The sequence below is a fragment of the Pseudophryne corroboree genome, chromosome 1, assembly GCF_028390025.1.
Source record: "Pseudophryne corroboree isolate aPseCor3 chromosome 1, aPseCor3.hap2, whole genome shotgun sequence".
Classification (NCBI taxonomy): Eukaryota; Metazoa; Chordata; class Amphibia; order Anura; family Myobatrachidae; genus Pseudophryne; species Pseudophryne corroboree.
Genome location: NC_086444.1, coordinates 1,018,150,285 through 1,018,168,871, shown reverse-complemented (window position 1 = coordinate 1,018,168,871; position 18,587 = coordinate 1,018,150,285).

Sequence of the window (18,587 nt, the reverse complement as noted above, 5' to 3'; positions counted from 1 at the left end):
AACCTCATTCTCCATTTTGAAGCCCATGCTTCCAGTTTAAATAAGTCATTCTAAAGAGACTCCGCATCCTCCGCCGAATGTATAACCTTACACAGTTTGGTATTGTTTGCAAAAATTGACACTGTGCTCTCTAGAACTACTTCTAGATCATTTATAAAAATTTTGAACAAAAGTTTTCCAAGTACTGACCCCTGTGGCACACCACTGAGTACCCCCATACCTTGCACTACGTAATTACACTGCATCCCCCTATATGCTGCACTACATCATTGATCCCTACACTATACCCTTTATGCACTGCACTACAACACATGCCCCTATACACTGCTCTACACCAGTGGTTCTCAACCTCGGTCCTCAAGTACCCCCAACAGTTCATGTTTTCCAGGTCACCTAGCAGGTGCACAGGTGTATTCATTACTCACTGACACATTTTAAAAGACCCACAGGTGGAGCAAATTATTTCACTTGCAATCCTGTGAGGAGACCTGGAAAACATGAACTGTTGGGGGTACTTGAGGACCGCAGTTGAGAACCACTGCTCTACACCACTACACTACATATCCTATATGCTACACTACATTACTACACTACATCCCCCTATATGCTGCACTTCATCACAACAATACATCCCCCTATGCACTGCTCTACATTACTACACTACATTCCCTCTGTATGGTGCACAACATCACTACACTACATCCCCTACACACAGCACTACACACCACTACAATACATGCCTAAATAGATTGCACGACACTACTTACTCTATATGGGCAGCAGCAGAGGCATGGCTCTTGGCACCTACTCAAAACCGGCAACCATTTGGTATGCCCCTTTGGCCCTCCCCAGTTGCGACTCTGCCTATAGGAGGCATACCACTGTATTCCAGTACTCATAGTATGCAGAAGATAACATACTGTACCTCTTCTGTGGTTATCTGCAGCATTAATAATGACACAGGGTGATAGATAAAGGAGTATAGCAGTAGCTATCCAGTTATATTCTGCAGTACTAATGATGGACCCTGGCTGACAGTTACTGGAGTACTGCATTCTCTCTCATGTGGTACTCTGCAATTAACACTGAGTATTAAAAGTTGAAGTACTGTGTGACCTTTTCTGTAGTACTTTGCAGTGTTAGTAGTTATTTACAAAGTGAAATAGATACTGGAGTATAGCAGTGATTCTCCAGTAGTATTCTTCACTAATGATGGACTCTGATTTAATGCTACTGGAGTACTGCATTACCTCTCCTGTAGTACATTGCAATGAGCACAGAGTGTTAGACATTGGAGTACAGCATTACCTGTTCTGGGGTACTGCAGAATTGATGATTGCCATTGGATGACAGATACTGGAGTGCAGCTTTACCTCTCCTGTGCTACTTAGTAAAAGCTATGATGGGCACAGGCTGATAGATAATGGAGTACAGTAATCACTTAGTTGCTTGGTATTATTATGTGCACCCCACTGACCGTGGACCAAAGAAAGCAAAGGAGAGAGTTGTCTGAGGAGATCAGAAAAAAAACCATAGACAAGCTCTTTAAAAGTTATAAGAACATGTCCAAGCAGCTTGATGTTCCTGTAACTTGAGTTGAAAATATTATAAGTTTAAAGTTTATGGGACTGTAGTCAACATCTCTGGATGTAGCCGCAAGAGTAAAATCTATCAAAGATTAAATAGAAGGCTAGGGAGAATGGTAAAAATAGAGCAAGTAAAACCTACAAACAGATACAAGCTGAACTCCAAGGTCAAGGTATGCTACTTTTTGATCACATAATCTGTCACGTTTTGAGCGACGTTGGGATCCATATATACAATTTATGTAGCAGTTTTAAATTAATTTGGAAATTAATAGAGTGTGGACCAACCCCTCTTAGAATTTTGGGGGTCATGCCGAGTTGATCGTAGCTGTGCTAAATTTAGCACAGCTACGATCATATTTCTTCCTTGACATGCGGGGGGATGCCCAGCACAGGGCTAGTCCACCCCGCATGTCAGTGCCGACACCCCCCCCCCCCCCGCACAAATACAGCTCCTGCGGCTAGCCGAGTGTCGTGTGTCACTGCCGCTGGCAGCAGCAGCTGCGTGAGACGTCACGCAGCCGCCGCGGCACACCCCCCCAACAGTCCAGCCACACCTGCGTTGGACGGACCGCGCCTACTAAACGGCAGCTTAACGCCGCCGTTCAGCCCCCTCCCACCCAGCGACTGCCTCTGTCTCAGAGGCGATCGATAGGCAGCGACGACTGTCATGTGCCGGCGCACTGCGGCACTGGCGCATGTGCAGTTCCGACCCGATCGCTGCGCTGCGACAAACTGCAGCGAGCAATCGGGTCGGAATGACCCCCTTTGTATAGTTTGAAGGTGGTGACTTTTTGGCCCATGATCCCATCCATTTATCCATAGGTGTTTTTCATCAGAGTAACATGATTCCTACCAATATAACTTGTATTGAAGAGGCACAAAGTAGGGTAAGTCCCATATTAAAATTATACAGTATTGGTGAGGTGGCTTGCTAGTCTATTATAGTGGATGCTTTTTCCTAGTGCTCAGTTGTTGTTTGCCACTAACTTATTTTTGTCTCCTCTGTATCTCATATAAACGACCTTAACTCATCATCCACCCTTGAGTGTCGCTACACCCTGTCAACAGGGATCCTGGAGCTCATGCTGCCTGCAAGCACACAAGGGGTCTGCTATCCTTAAGTTCTCTATCTGGCTATGGCAATCTCCTCCCAGTCAGCCCCTTCACACCTGATGTTTGAAATCCTTGATGGTGTAGTACTGTATCTTTCAAGTCACCATGTTTCTTTGGACGCTGGATCTACTCCCTACACTTTCCTCACAGGTGGCAGTGTAGACAGTAAAACAAGTTGTCCCATTAAACCCATCAGCAGCATACAATTGGGCTAACCCGTCATCCTTCTGTCATTGCGAACCAGCCTCCCCACTGCCTTCCTTCAGCCACTTCACTACTCCTCAAGTAATGGACAGCAGCACAGACAGTGACTTCTTCGGACTTGCTTCACCATGGAGCTTTCTTGTGATGCTCATTATACCTGTCACGGACCTGAGTTGAGAACTCTGGGATTCTTCAGATGGTCAGGAAGTAGAACCGTAGTTGGGTCGAAATAGAGACGGACGAATTTAGGTCTTCTTCATGCAGGATTAATAGATTAGTTAAGTTTGTGTACGATGCTGGGTGCACTGAATGAGGAATGAAACGATGATTTCAGAATGGTGCTGAAGAACACTGAAGAAATGAGAGATGACTTGTAAACGATGCTGAGGAACACAGAATGAGTGATGACTTGTGACCGATGCTGATGAACACTGAATGAGAGATGACTTGTAAACGATGCTGAAGAACACTGAATGAGTGATGAACAATACTGAAGAACACTGAATAAGAGATGACTTCTAAACAATGCTGAAGAACACTGAATGAGAAATGACTTGTAAATGATACTGAAGAAAACTGAATGAGTGATGACTTGTGAACGATGCTGAAGAACACTGAATGAGAGATGACTTGTAAATGATGCTGAAGAGCACTGAAACTCTGTAGCTGAGAGACACGCTGTCTGCTGGAAGCACTTGAACTCTGTAGCTGAGAGACGTGAGCCTGGGGGGGTAGCTTTGTAGCGACGATACTCAGGCGCCGGGCTGTGCACGGCATCTCCTTTTAAACTTCCCACTCTGCTTCTCATTGGCAGAGGAAGGAGGGTAGGTAGAGGTTACATCACAGCTCCACGTGGACTTTGAGCGCAATGGCGGCGCCCACGGAAAGGGGAACCACCTGCGGCAGCGCCACCGGCCCCCGGGAACCAGCAGCTGACTTAGAAGAAGCCGCCCCGGAGTAATATGATCTAATAAGCTTATATTGGAAACTAAATGGCTGACATACAACTAATCCAACAGCACATATTTGGTCATCCTCAATGATGCCCTTAATATTAATCCATCCAATTACAAAAAATATTATATAAAAGAACATTCATATATAGCATGAGGTTATAGGCTCCACTTCTAACATTGGTCAATTGTACCATCTATATTAATTGCAAACTTACTTTCTACATGTAAGAGCGGTGTCCTAGCTGTAGATTTGAAAAAATAGGGAGAAAATCCCATATAGGCCCAACTCTGTGGATACAGAATCCTTCATTAATCCCAGAAATCTATCAGTGAAACCTGTCACGATCCGGGTATCTGGACGCCATTTCTTACCCATCAGATGCCTCCTAAGGCTGGCTCAGCGCTCCAGGACCGGATCCCATCTGTTATCCTAATGTTCACATTCCTGCATCCTCTCCTGTCTCTCTGAGACGCTGTCACAGTAACGCCTTATTACATCTGGCATGGCGTCTCCCGCGGCCTCCGCCGCCGTCCCTGAGCTTCTGCATGCAGAGTGTCAGAGTGGCGATTACGTCAGCCGCGGCCTCCGCTGTGTCCGCGTGGTTGGATGTGCACTTGTCAGCCTGGCGTCTCCTGTCTCCAGTGGCCGGCGCCGCCATTACTGTTTTCATTACCACATGGATTACAAACCAAACTTCCCTCCAAGTGTCTGCATGGGCGCAGCCATCTTGGATTCTGTCAGCTGATCATTTCCTCCAATCTGTTGTCAGTATTGTTAATCTGCATAATTGCCTAGCCAATCCCTTCCTTGCTGCAGGTATAAATACACTGTGCCTGAGCAAGGAAGGCGTCAGTGCTTTGGTTGTCAAACCTAGTTCCTGTTTGTCTCTCTCCTGTGATTGTCTTCCAGGTTCCAGCTCCTGTCTCAAGACTTCCACCATAGAGACCCGCACCAGCATTCCACCTGCGGTGTAGCCTGACTCTCCAATCCATTGTGGATTCATCTGTTTCCAGCTACAGCATTACCTGCTTCCAGCTCAGCTTCCAGCAGAGTACAGCTTCCCTTAAAGGGCCGGTGTCCTTTCTACACTTTACCACTCTCCACCGGTATTATTATTTCTCCGCTCTCAAATTCTACATTTCAGTTCATATTTCATCGCTCCCAAGTTCATCTATTATTTAACTGGTTCCAGCCAGTATCCACTCCGTGCTAACAACAGTCTGGTTCCAGCCAGTATCCACAGCAGCTGTTTTACCTTCAGCAACCCAGCTTTTCCTGGAACATCAGCTGGCACAATCCTGGGTTATCTCCATTGCTACAGTCGGGCCTGGTAAGGACTTTCCATCTAGAAGATCATAAGAACTATCTCACACTACCAGTGCCCTGTGGCTCCTGCCATCCTGTAGTACCCAGGAACTGTATTTATTATTTGCTGACTTTTACGTTTTCTTTTACTGCTGCTGTGTTGCGGAGTTGTCATAATAAACATCATTGACTTTTATCCAAGTTGTCGTGGTCACGCCTTCGGGCAGTTATTATTCATGTTACTTACATGTTCAGGGGTCTGATACAACCTCCCAGGTTTCGGTACATCTCAGCCCCTACAACTGAGGCTGCCTCCCGTCAGCTCAGGCCCTCAGTTGTGACAGTAAGCACTGACCTAATGAATCCAGCCGGAGACCAGGATCAAGCGGCCAGGCCGATGCAAGAACTGGCAGCCCGACTAGAACATCAGGAGGCTGCACAGGGCCACATCATCCGCTGTCTCCAGGATCTCTCTACTCGGCTGGATGGGATTCAGACAACTCTCCGTGGATCAGGCGCATCTGGTGCGTCAACCACAGTGACTCCAGTTATAACCCCACCCACCTTACCCATTTCTGCTCCACGTCTTCATCTTCCAACGCCAGCAAAATTTGACGGATCTCCAAGATTCTGCAGGGGATTTCTCAACCAGTGTGAGATTCAGTTTGAGCTACAACCTGGCAATTTTCCCAGTGACCGTACAAAAATTGCCTACATTATCTCTCTTCTCAGTGGCTCCGCCCTTGACTGGGCATCACCGTTATGGGAGAGGTCCGACACCCTGCTATCTTCTTACACTGCATTCGTGTCAACATTCAGGCGCATCTTCGACGAGCCAGGCCGGGTAACCTCAGCTTCATCCGAGATTCTCCGTTTACGCCAGGGGTCACGTACTGTAGGACAATATCTGATACAGTTCCAGATCCTGGCATCCGAACTGGCATGGAACGACGAGGCCCTGTATGCTGCATTCTGGCATGGCTTATCTGAGCTTATTAAAGATGAGTTAGCTACCAGAGACTTACCTTCTAAGTTAGATGAGCTAATCTCACTCTGCACGAAAGTTGATTTACGTTTCAGAGAGAGAGCAACTGAGCGTGGAAGATCATCTGCTCCAAAATCTTCTGCTCCTCCTCCTCGTCAACTGTCACCATCTAAAGATGAGCCCATGCAAATTGGCCGTTCCCGTTTAACTCCTGCTGAGCGCCGAAGACGCCTCTCTGAGTCTCTTTGTCTTTACTGTGCAGCTCCGTCTCACACCATCAATGCCTGTCCCGAACGTCCGGGAAAACTCCAAACCCTAGCTCGCCCAGGAGAGGGCCGGCTAGGAGTAATGATCTCCTCTCCATCTCCTCATGATTGTAATCTCCCAGTCTCGCTTCAAGTTGCTCAACGTTATCGGAACGTCATTGCCCTCCTTGATTCCGGAGCAGCTGGGAACTTTATTACTGAAGCCTATGTTAAACGGTGGTCCCTACCCACCGAGAGACTTCCTTCCTCCTTTTCCTTAACTGCCGTGGATGGCAGTAAAATTTTTGATACTGTTATTGCTCTAAGGACTCTACCAGTTCGTCTGAGAGTGGGAGTTCTTCATTCCGAACTTATTTCACTTTTAGTGATTCCAAGAGCCACACATCCTGTGGTCCTGGGCCTTCCATGGCTCCGTCTTCACAATCCTACAATTGATTGGACGACTACGCAAATCCTGGCATGGGGTTCCTCCTGTGCAGAGACATGTTTGTTTAAAGTATTGCCTGTCTGTTCTTCCTCCCCCAGGTCGTCTGATGTTCCACCTCCTCCATATCAAGATTTCACGGATGTGTTCAGTAAAGCTTCTGCTGATATCCTTCCTCCTCATAGAGAATGGGACTGCCCGATTGATCTCGTTCCAGGGAAGGTTCCACCTCGAGGCCGAACTTATCCGTTGTCTCTGCCTGAGACGCATTCTATGGAGGAATACATTAAAGAGAACCTAGCAAAGGGGTTCATTCGACCTTCTTCTTCCCCAGCCGGCGCAGGCTTCTTTTTTGTAAAAAAGAAAGATGGTGGTCTGCGGCCGTGCATCGACTACAGAGGTTTGAACGACATTACCATCAAGAACCGTTATCCTTTACCCCTGATTACTGAGCTCTTTGACAGAGTTAGCGGAGCTACCATCTTTACAAAGCTGGACTTGCGAGGTGCATACAATCTCATCCGGATCCGTGAGGGTGACGAGTGGAAGACCGCCTTTAACACCCGTGACGGACATTATGAGTACCTCGTCATGCCCTTCGGATTGAGCAATGCTCCAGCTGTCTTCCAGCATTTTGTCAATGAGATCTTCAGAGACATTCTATACCGTCATGTCGTGGTCTATCTAGACGATATCCTCATTTTTGCCAACGATTTAGAGGAACATCGTTTTTGGGTTAAAGAGGTTCTGTCCCGTCTCCGTGTCAATCATCTCTATTGCAAATTAGAAAAATGCGTCTTTGAAGTCAAGTCCATTCCGTTTCTAGGGTACATTGTGTCCGGTTCCGGACTAGAGATGGATCCTGAGAAACTACAAGCAATTCAGAATTGGCCGGTACCCTTAACCCTCAAAGGGGTCCAGAGGTTCTTAGGGTTCGCCAATTATTACCGAAAGTTTATACGAGACTTTTCCACCATTGTGGCGCCTATTACTGCTTTCACCAAGAAGGGTGCTAACCCGTCCAAGTGGTCTGAAGAAGCCATGCAAGCTTTTCATCTTTTAAAACAGAGGTTCATCTCTGCGCCTGTCCTGAAACAGCCTGACATCGACTCTCCTTTCATCCTAGAGGTGGATGCCTCCTCTGTTGGAGTAGGAGCGGTGTTATCTCAGAGGGCTAAAGATGGCCATTTACATCCTTGCAGTTTCTTCTCCCGGAAGTTCTCCCCAGCTGAGCGCAACTATGCCATTGGCGACCAGGAGTTGCTAGCCATCAAGCTCGCTCTAGAAGAGTGGAGGTATCTGTTGGAGGGAGCTTCTCATTTAATCACCATACTTACAGACCACAAGAACCTTTTATACCTGAAGGGCGCACAATGTCTCAACCCTCGTCAGGCCAGATGGGCACTTTTCTTTTCCAGGTTCGACTTTAAACTCCAGTTCTGTCCGGGCTCTCAGAATCGCAAGGCCGATGCCCTTTCCCGCTCATGGGAGCAAGAAAATGAGTCAGAGTCTTCAGACAAGCATCCTATTATAAATCCGTTGGAATTCTCCACGGTAGGGATGGACTCTACGCCCCCATCAGGGAAAAGTTTTGTGAAGCCGATGCTAAGGAAGAAGCTCATGCATTGGGCCCATGCTTCCCGTTTTGCCGGACATACAGGTATCCAAAAAACCCTGGAGTTTATCTCTAGGTCCTATTGGTGGCCAACTCTGAAAAAAGACGTCTTGGAGTTTATTGCATCTTGCCCAAAGTGTGCCCAACATAAAGTATCCCGCCAGTCGCCTGCGGGGCAACTGGTTCCACTATCCGTTCCCCGTCGACCATGGACCCACTTGTCGATGGATTTCATTACAGACTTACCCATGTGCAACAAGTTCAATACCATCTGGGTGGTAGTTGACCGGTTCACCAAGATGGCACACTTCATTCCTCTCACCGGTCTTCCGTCAGCTTCCAAGTTGGCTCAAGTATTCATACAAGAGATCTTCCGACTCCACGGTCTTCCTGAAGAAATTATCTCAGATCGAGGAGTTCAATTCACAGCCAAATTCTGGCGAAGTTTATGTCAAGTCCTCCAAGTCAAGCTAAAGTTTTCCACGGCTTACCATCCTCAGACCAATGGTCAAACCGAGAGGGTGAATCAGGACTTGGAGGCCTTCCTCCGCATCTATGTGTCCTCCTCTCAAGATGACTGGGTTCAATTACTTCCCTGGGCCGAGTTCTGTCATAACAACCAGTATCATTCTTCATCTTCTTCAACACCATTCTTCACCAACTTTGGATTCCACCCTAAAGTCCCTGAGTTCCAACCGCTTCCAGCAACTTCTGTTCCCGCAGTGGATATCACCTTGCATCAGTTTGCCAATATCTGGAAGAGCGTACGATCAGCTCTGCTCAAGGCATCGTTCAGGTACAAGAAGTTTGCGGATAAGAAGCGTCGAGCAGTTCCTTCTCTCAAGGTGGGTGATCGGGTATGGTTATCCACGAAGAATTTGAGGTTAAGAGTTCCCAGTATGAAGTTTGCACCTCGCTATATCGGTCCTTTCAAGATTGAACAAGTCATCAATCCTGTTGCTTACAGACTCCAGTTGCCTCCCTTCTTAAAAATACCCAGGACATTCCATGTTTCCCTGTTGAAACCGCTGATCTTGAATCGGTTTCATTCCTCACTTCCTCCAACTCCGAAAGTCCAAACTCAACGAGGCGTTGAGTATGAAGTGGCCAAGATCCTGGACTCACGTCACCGTTACGGTCAACTACAGTATCTTATTGACTGGAAGGGTTACGGCCCTGAGGAACGTTCATGGACCAATGCTTCTGATGTCCATGCTCCTGCCTTGGTCCGGAGATTCCATTCCAAGTTTCCTCAAAAGCCAAAGAAGTGTCCTGGGGCCACTCCTAAAGGGGGGGGTGCTGTCACGATCCGGGTATCTGGACGCCATTTCTTACCCATCAGATGCCTCCTAAGGCTGGCTCAGCGCTCCAGGACCGGATCCCATCTGTTATCCTAATGTTCACATTCCTGCATCCTCTCCTGTCTCTCTGAGACGCTGTCACAGTAACGCCTTATTACATCTGGCATGGCGTCTCCCGCGGCCTCCGCCGCCGTCCCTGAGCTTCTGCATGCAGAGTGTCAGAGTGGCGATTACGTCAGCCGCGGCCTCCGCTGTGTCCGCGTGGTTGGATGTGCACTTGTCAGCCTGGCGTCTCCTGTCTCCAGTGGCCGGCGCCGCCATTACTGTTTTCATTACCACATGGATTACAAACCAAACTTCCCTCCAAGTGTCTGCATGGGCGCAGCCATCTTGGATTCTGTCAGCTGATCATTTCCTCCAATCTGTTGTCAGTATTGTTAATCTGCATAATTGCCTAGCCAATCCCTTCCTTGCTGCAGGTATAAATACACTGTGCCTGAGCAAGGAAGGCGTCAGTGCTTTGGTTGTCAAACCTAGTTCCTGTTTGTCTCTCTCCTGTGATTGTCTTCCAGGTTCCAGCTCCTGTCTCAAGACTTCCACCATAGAGACCCGCACCAGCATTCCACCTGCGGTGTAGCCTGACTCTCCAATCCATTGTGGATTCATCTGTTTCCAGCTACAGCATTACCTGCTTCCAGCTCAGCTTCCAGCAGAGTACAGCTTCCCTTAAAGGGCCGGTGTCCTTTCTACACTTTACCACTCTCCACCGGTATTATTATTTCTCCGCTCTCAAATTCTACATTTCAGTTCATATTTCATCGCTCCCAAGTTCATCTATTATTTAACTGGTTCCAGCCAGTATCCACTCCGTGCTAACAACAGTCTGGTTCCAGCCAGTATCCACAGCAGCTGTTTTACCTTCAGCAACCCAGCTTTTCCTGGAACATCAGCTGGCACAATCCTGGGTTATCTCCATTGCTACAGTCGGGCCTGGTAAGGACTTTCCATCTAGAAGATCATAAGAACTATCTCAAACTACCAGTGCCCTGTGGCTCCTGCCATCCTGTAGTACCCAGGAACTGTATTTATTATTTGCTGACTTTTACGTTTTCTTTTACTGCTGCTGTGTTGCGGAGTTGTCATAATAAACATCATTGACTTTTATCCAAGTTGTCGTGGTCACGCCTTCGGGCAGTTATTATTCATGTTACTTACATGTCCAGGGGTCTGATACAACCTCCCAGGTTTCGGTACATCTCAGCCCCTACAACTGAGGCTGCCTCCCGTCAGCTCAGGCCCTCAGTTGTGACAGTAAGCACTGACCTAATGAATCCAGCCGGAGACCAGGATCAAGCGGCCAGGCCGATGCAAGAACTGGCAGCCCGACTAGAACATCAGGAGGCTGCACAGGGCCACATCATCCGCTGTCTCCAGGATCTCTCTACTCGGCTGGATGGGATTCAGACAACTCTCCGTGGATCAGGCGCATCTGGTGCGTCAACCACAGTGACTCCAGTTATAACCCCACCCACCTTACCCATTTCTGCTCCACGTCTTCATCTTCCAACGCCAGCAAAATTTGACGGATCTCCAAGATTCTGCAGGGGATTTCTCAACCAGTGTGAGATTCAGTTTGAGCTACAACCTGGCAATTTTCCCAGTGACCGTACAAAAATTGCCTACATTATCTCTCTTCTCAGTGGCTCCGCCCTTGACTGGGCATCACCGTTATGGGAGAGGTCCGACACCCTGCTATCTTCTTACACTGCATTCGTGTCAACATTCAGGCGCATCTTCGACGAGCCAGGCCGGGTAACCTCAGCTTCATCCGAGATTCTCCGTTTACGCCAGGGGTCACGTACTGTAGGACAATATCTGATACAGTTCCAGATCCTGGCATCCGAACTGGCATGGAACGACGAGGCCCTGTATGCTGCATTCTGGCATGGCTTATCTGAGCTTATTAAAGATGAGTTAGCTACCAGAGACTTACCTTCTAAGTTAGATGAGCTAATCTCACTCTGCACGAAAGTTGATTTACGTTTCAGAGAGAGAGCAACTGAGCGTGGAAGATCATCTGCTCCAAAATCTTCTGCTCCTCCTCCTCGTCAACTGTCACCATCTAAAGATGAGCCCATGCAAATTGGCCGTTCCCGTTTAACTCCTGCTGAGCGCCGAAGACGCCTCTCTGAGTCTCTTTGTCTTTACTGTGCAGCTCCGTCTCACACCATCAATGCCTGTCCCGAACGTCCGGGAAAACTCCAAACCCTAGCTCGCCCAGGAGAGGGCCGGCTAGGAGTAATGATCTCCTCTCCATCTCCTCATGATTGTAATCTCCCAGTCTCGCTTCAAGTTGCTCAACGTTATCGGAACGTCATTGCCCTCCTTGATTCCGGAGCAGCTGGGAACTTTATTACTGAAGCCTATGTTAAACGGTGGTCCCTACCCACCGAGAGACTTCCTTCCTCCTTTTCCTTAACTGCCGTGGATGGCAGTAAAATTTTTGATACTGTTATTGCTCTAAGGACTCTACCAGTTCGTCTGAGAGTGGGAGTTCTTCATTCCGAACTTATTTCACTTTTAGTGATTCCAAGAGCCACACATCCTGTGGTCCTGGGCCTTCCATGGCTCCGTCTTCACAATCCTACAATTGATTGGACGACTACGCAAATCCTGGCATGGGGTTCCTCCTGTGCAGAGACATGTTTGTTTAAAGTATTGCCTGTCTGTTCTTCCTCCCCCAGGTCGTCTGATGTTCCACCTCCTCCATATCAAGATTTCACGGATGTGTTCAGTAAAGCTTCTGCTGATATCCTTCCTCCTCATAGAGAATGGGACTGCCCGATTGATCTCGTTCCAGGGAAGGTTCCACCTCGAGGCCGAACTTATCCGTTGTCTCTGCCTGAGACGCATTCTATGGAGGAATACATTAAAGAGAACCTAGCAAAGGGGTTCATTCGACCTTCTTCTTCCCCAGCCGGCGCAGGCTTCTTTTTTGTAAAAAAGAAAGATGGTGGTCTGCGGCCGTGCATCGACTACAGAGGTTTGAACGACATTACCATCAAGAACCGTTATCCTTTACCCCTGATTACTGAGCTCTTTGACAGAGTTAGCGGAGCTACCATCTTTACAAAGCTGGACTTGCGAGGTGCATACAATCTCATCCGGATCCGTGAGGGTGACGAGTGGAAGACCGCCTTTAACACCCGTGACGGACATTATGAGTACCTCGTCATGCCCTTCGGATTGAGCAATGCTCCAGCTGTCTTCCAGCATTTTGTCAATGAGATCTTCAGAGACATTCTATACCGTCATGTCGTGGTCTATCTAGACGATATCCTCATTTTTGCCAATGATTTAGAGGAACATCGTTTTTGGGTTAAAGAGGTTCTGTCCCGTCTCCGTGTCAATCATCTCTATTGCAAATTAGAAAAATGCGTCTTTGAAGTCAAGTCCATTCCGTTTCTAGGGTACATTGTGTCCGGTTCCGGACTAGAGATGGATCCTGAGAAACTACAAGCAATTCAGAATTGGCCGGTACCCTTAACCCTCAAAGGGGTCCAGAGGTTCTTAGGGTTCGCCAATTATTACCGAAAGTTTATACGAGACTTTTCCACCATTGTGGCGCCTATTACTGCTTTCACCAAGAAGGGTGCTAACCCGTCCAAGTGGTCTGAAGAAGCCATGCAAGCTTTTCATCTTTTAAAACAGAGGTTCATCTCTGCGCCTGTCCTGAAACAGCCTGACATCGACTCTCCTTTCATCCTAGAGGTGGATGCCTCCTCCGTTGGAGTAGGAGCGGTGTTATCTCAGAGGGCTAAAGATGGCCATTTACATCCTTGCAGTTTCTTCTCCCGGAAGTTCTCCCCAGCTGAGCGCAACTATGCCATTGGCGACCAGGAGTTGCTAGCCATCAAGCTCGCTCTAGAAGAGTGGAGGTATCTGTTGGAGGGCGCTTCTCATTTAATCACCATACTTACAGACCACAAGAACCTTTTATACCTGAAGGGCGCACAATGTCTCAACCCTCGTCAGGCCAGATGGGCACTTTTCTTTTCCAGGTTCGACTTTAAACTCCAGTTCTGTCCGGGCTCTCAGAATCGCAAGGCCGATGCCCTTTCCCGCTCATGGGAGCAAGAAAATGAGTCAGAGTCTTCAGACAAGCATCCTATTATAAATCTGTTGGCATTCTCCACGGTAGGGATGGACTCTACGCCCCCATCAGGGAAAAGTTTTGTGAAGCCGATGCTAAGGAAGAAGCTCATGCATTGGGCCCATGCTTCCCGTTTTGCCGGACATACAGGTATCCAAAAAACCCTGGAGTTTATCTCTAGGTCCTATTGGTGGCCAACTCTGAAAAAAGACGTCTTGGAGTTTATTGCATCTTGCCCAAAGTGTGCCCAACATAAAGTATCCCGCCAGTCGCCTGCGGGGCAACTGGTTCCACTATCCGTTCCCCGTCGACCATGGACCCACTTGTCGATGGATTTCATTACAGACTTACCCATGTGCAACAAGTTCAATACCATCTGGGTGGTAGTTGACCGGTTCACCAAGATGGCACACTTCATTCCTCTCACCGGTCTTCCGTCAGCTTCCAAGTTGGCTCAAGTATTCATACAAGAGATCTTCTGACTCCACGGTCTTCCTGAAGAAATTATCTCAGATCGAGGAGTTCAATTCACAGCCAAATTCTGGCGAAGTTTATGTCAAGTCCTCCAAGTCAAGCTAAAGTTTTCCACGGCTTACCATCCTCAGACCAATGGTCAAACCGAGAGGGTGAATCAGGACTTGGAGGCCTTCCTCCGCATCTATGTGTCCTCCTCTCAAGATGACTGGGTTCAATTACTTCCCTGGGCCGAGTTCTGTCATAACAACCAGTATCATTCTTCATCTTCTTCAACACCATTCTTCACCAACTTTCGATTCCACCCTAAAGTCCCTGAGTTCCAACCGCTTCCAGCAACTTCTGTTCCCGCAGTGGATATCACCTTGCATCAGTTTGCCAATATCTGGAAGAGCGTACGATCAGCTCTGCTCAAGGCATCGTTCAGGTACAAGAAGTTTGCGGATAAGAAGCGTCGAGCAGTTCCTGCTCTCAAGGTGGGTGATCGGGTATGGTTATCCACGAAGAATTTGAGGTTAAGAGTTCCCAGTATGAAGTTTGCACCTCGCTATATCGGTCCTTTCAAGATTGAACAAGTCATCAATCCTGTTGCTTACAGACTCCAGTTGCCTCCCTTCTTAAAAATACCCAGGACATTCCATGTTTCCCTGTTGAAACCGCTGATCTTGAATCGGTTTCATTCCTCACTTCCTCCAACTCCGAAAGTCCAAACTCAACGAGGCGTTGAGTATGAAGTGGCCAAGATCCTGGACTCACGTCACCGTTACGGTCAACTACAGTATCTTATTGACTGGAAGGGTTACGGCCCTGAGGAACGTTCATGGACCAATGCTTCTGATGTCCATGCTCCTGCCTTGGTCCGGAGATTCCATTCCAAGTTTCCTCAAAAGCCAAAGAAGTGTCCTGGGGCCACTCCTAAAGGGGGGGGTGCTGTCACGATCCGGGTATCTGGACGCCATTTCTTACCCATCAGATGCCTCCTAAGGCTGGCTCAGCGCTCCAGGACCGGATCCCATCTGTTATCCTAATGTTCACATTCCTGCATCCTCTCCTGTCTCTCTGAGACGCTGTCACAGTAACGCCTTATTACATCTGGCATGGCGTCTCCCGCGGCCTCCGCCGCCGTCCCTGAGCTTCTGCATGCAGAGTGTCAGAGTGGCGATTACGTCAGCCGCGGCCTCCGCTGTGTCCGCGTGGTTGGATGTGCACTTGTCAGCCTGGCGTCTCCTGTCTCCAGTGGCCGGCGCCGCCATTACTGTTTTCATTACCACATGGATTACAAACCAAACTTCCCTCCAAGTGTCTGCATGGGCGCAGCCATCTTGGATTCTGTCAGCTGATCATTTCCTCCAATCTGTTGTCAGTATTGTTAATCTGCATAATTGCCTAGCCAATCCCTTCCTTGCTGCAGGTATAAATACACTGTGCCTGAGCAAGGAAGGCGTCAGTGCTTTGGTTGTCAAACCTAGTTCCTGTTTGTCTCTCTCCTGTGATTGTCTTCCAGGTTCCAGCTCCTGTCTCAAGACTTCCACCATAGAGACCCGCACCAGCATTCCACCTGCGGTGTAGCCTGACTCTCCAATCCATTGTGGATTCATCTGTTTCCAGCTACAGCATTACCTGCTTCCAGCTCAGCTTCCAGCAGAGTACAGCTTCCCTTAAAGGGCCGGTGTCCTTTCTACACTTTACCACTCTCCACCGGTATTATTATTTCTCCGCTCTCAAATTCTACATTTCAGTTCATATTTCATCGCTCCCAAGTTCATCTATTATTTAACTGGTTCCAGCCAGTATCCACTCCGTGCTAACAACAGTCTGGTTCCAGCCAGTATCCACAGCAGCTGTTTTACCTTCAGCAACCCAGCTTTTCCTGGAACATCAGCTGGCACAATCCTGGGTTATCTCCATTGCTACAGTCGGGCCTGGTAAGGACTTTCCATCTAGAAGATCATAAGAACTATCTCACACTACCAGTGCCCTGTGGCTCCTGCCATCCTGTAGTACCCAGGAACTGTATTTATTATTTGCTGACTTTTACGTTTTCTTTTACTGCTGCTGTGTTGCGGAGTTGTCATAATAAACATCATTGACTTTTATCCAAGTTGTCGTGGTCACGCCTTCGGGCAGTTATTATTCATGTTACTTACATGTCCAGGGGTCTGATACAACCTCCCAGGTTTCGGTACATCTCAGCCCCTACAACTGAGGCTGCCTCCCGTCAGCTCAGGCCCTCAGTTGTGACAAAACCTACTTAGGTCTTATCCTAACCCAATAATTAATACTTACAATAATTTAAAAATGCATTTCCATATACTTGGAGTGATGCAATTAGTAGTCCTTGATTACCAAACGTGTAAAACTTTCCATAACCCAGCGTTTGTTTTCCTAAAATAATATTATTATAATTAATTTGGTGTGAAAACTACTTAATAAACTATTTTCAGTGCATTATAAGTTTCTTATTTTTAAAGTGACCATTATAAATGGTATTGTGCAAAATAAAGTGCTTAAATATCACTTACTGATAACTGCAAACTTGAGCTGGTGTCCTCAATGATACCTGCAAACTTGAACTGATGTCCTCAGTGCTGGCTAAACTCTGAATGAACCCTGAGAGCTCTATCTGGTCTTTTATTCTCCCCTGTTATTACATCACTTCCTATGGACTAGTTAATTGATTATAACTGTTATCTTTCTTTTTAGAGGAAATAAGACTACCCTACTTAGATGAAAATAGATGTAATGTAATTTGAACCTCATCTTTTATATATAGCTCATACTTTCAAAGAAAATAACGTATTTAATATACATAATACAAGTTAATTATTTTAATTGGTGACATTAATAAATTTCAGGAGCTAGCATCTCTTCCTGTATGTGTGCCAAGCCTCACTCTCAATCGCTGCTTTGCACATGCGTCCCCAGACGTGGAACGCACCGTGCTCAATTCCCCTTCTCTTACAATCACATTGTGGTAAAAGACTCGTGAGCGCGCCGCTGTCTGCCAGTACGTCACAGCACGCCGTCACGTGCACGCCACAATGGTGCGTCATCACGTGCATGCCACCATAGCTTATAGCCGCGCGCACACCACTGTGGTGCACCTCCCTTCCAAAAACGGCCCAACATCAATGTTTCATATTGGGCCGGTCACATGGCACCTGGTCACATGACCTGTTTACCCAGCCAGATTGTTGGAACGCATTTGCGTTCCATCTATCCTTTAGTGGAGCTTTCTTATTTCCTCATTATTTTATTATTAGTGGGCACAGGCATGATTATTAATACTTTTAATAGTGTATAATAATAATACAATAATGGAACGCATTCGCATTCCCTATTTTGCTTCCTACTTCCTTTATTATTTATATTAATAGACACAGGCATATCCCTTAATCTAATTCTAGCAGCATGCCAAATCTTTTAATAAATGCTGGAACGCATTTTTATTCCTAATAAAGCAACCCAATTTTCATCGGTGGGCACAAATATCCATACCTAATACTGGAATGGTTTGATTTGTATTCCTATGTGGACCAATTCTAGATCCATGTTAAACCCCTGTATAATATTTTTAGATGATAACCCACTTTTATAATACAAGCATTTACGGTAAAATAGTGACATTATACTCCCTCACATAATTCAGGCTATATAATATAAATATATGCATAATTGACCAGAGTTTTATACATAACATCATATTAAAAACCAACGTCATATTTAAGAAAAAATAGAAATTCAACAGAAACTTTTCAAATCCCCTATGTTTCCAACTCTTTTTTATTTTTAATTTTTTTAATTTTGAATAATTCCATCCCAGAACTTTTTTTGGCACTGATATTCCAACAAGATCTATAGAAATGAGACACTATCTATGCCTTCATTTAGCCCATTCGGGGTAAGTGTGTCAAGTTTGTATATCCAGAATGATTCACGTTTGGACAACTGTAGGTCTCTACTGCCTCCTCTAGGATTTTCTTTAATTTGTTCTAAAATGGAGAATTTTAGATTACTTATATCTGAATCATGAAAATTCATAAAATGTCTGGGCAAACTATGTGTTTGGATTCTGTTTTTTATATTACGAAGGTGTTCTTGTATACGAAGCTTTAAACTTCTTTTAGTTTTCCCTACATAATGACGGTTACAACCACATGTTATAAGATATATCACATATTGAGAGTTGAAATTCAGAGTA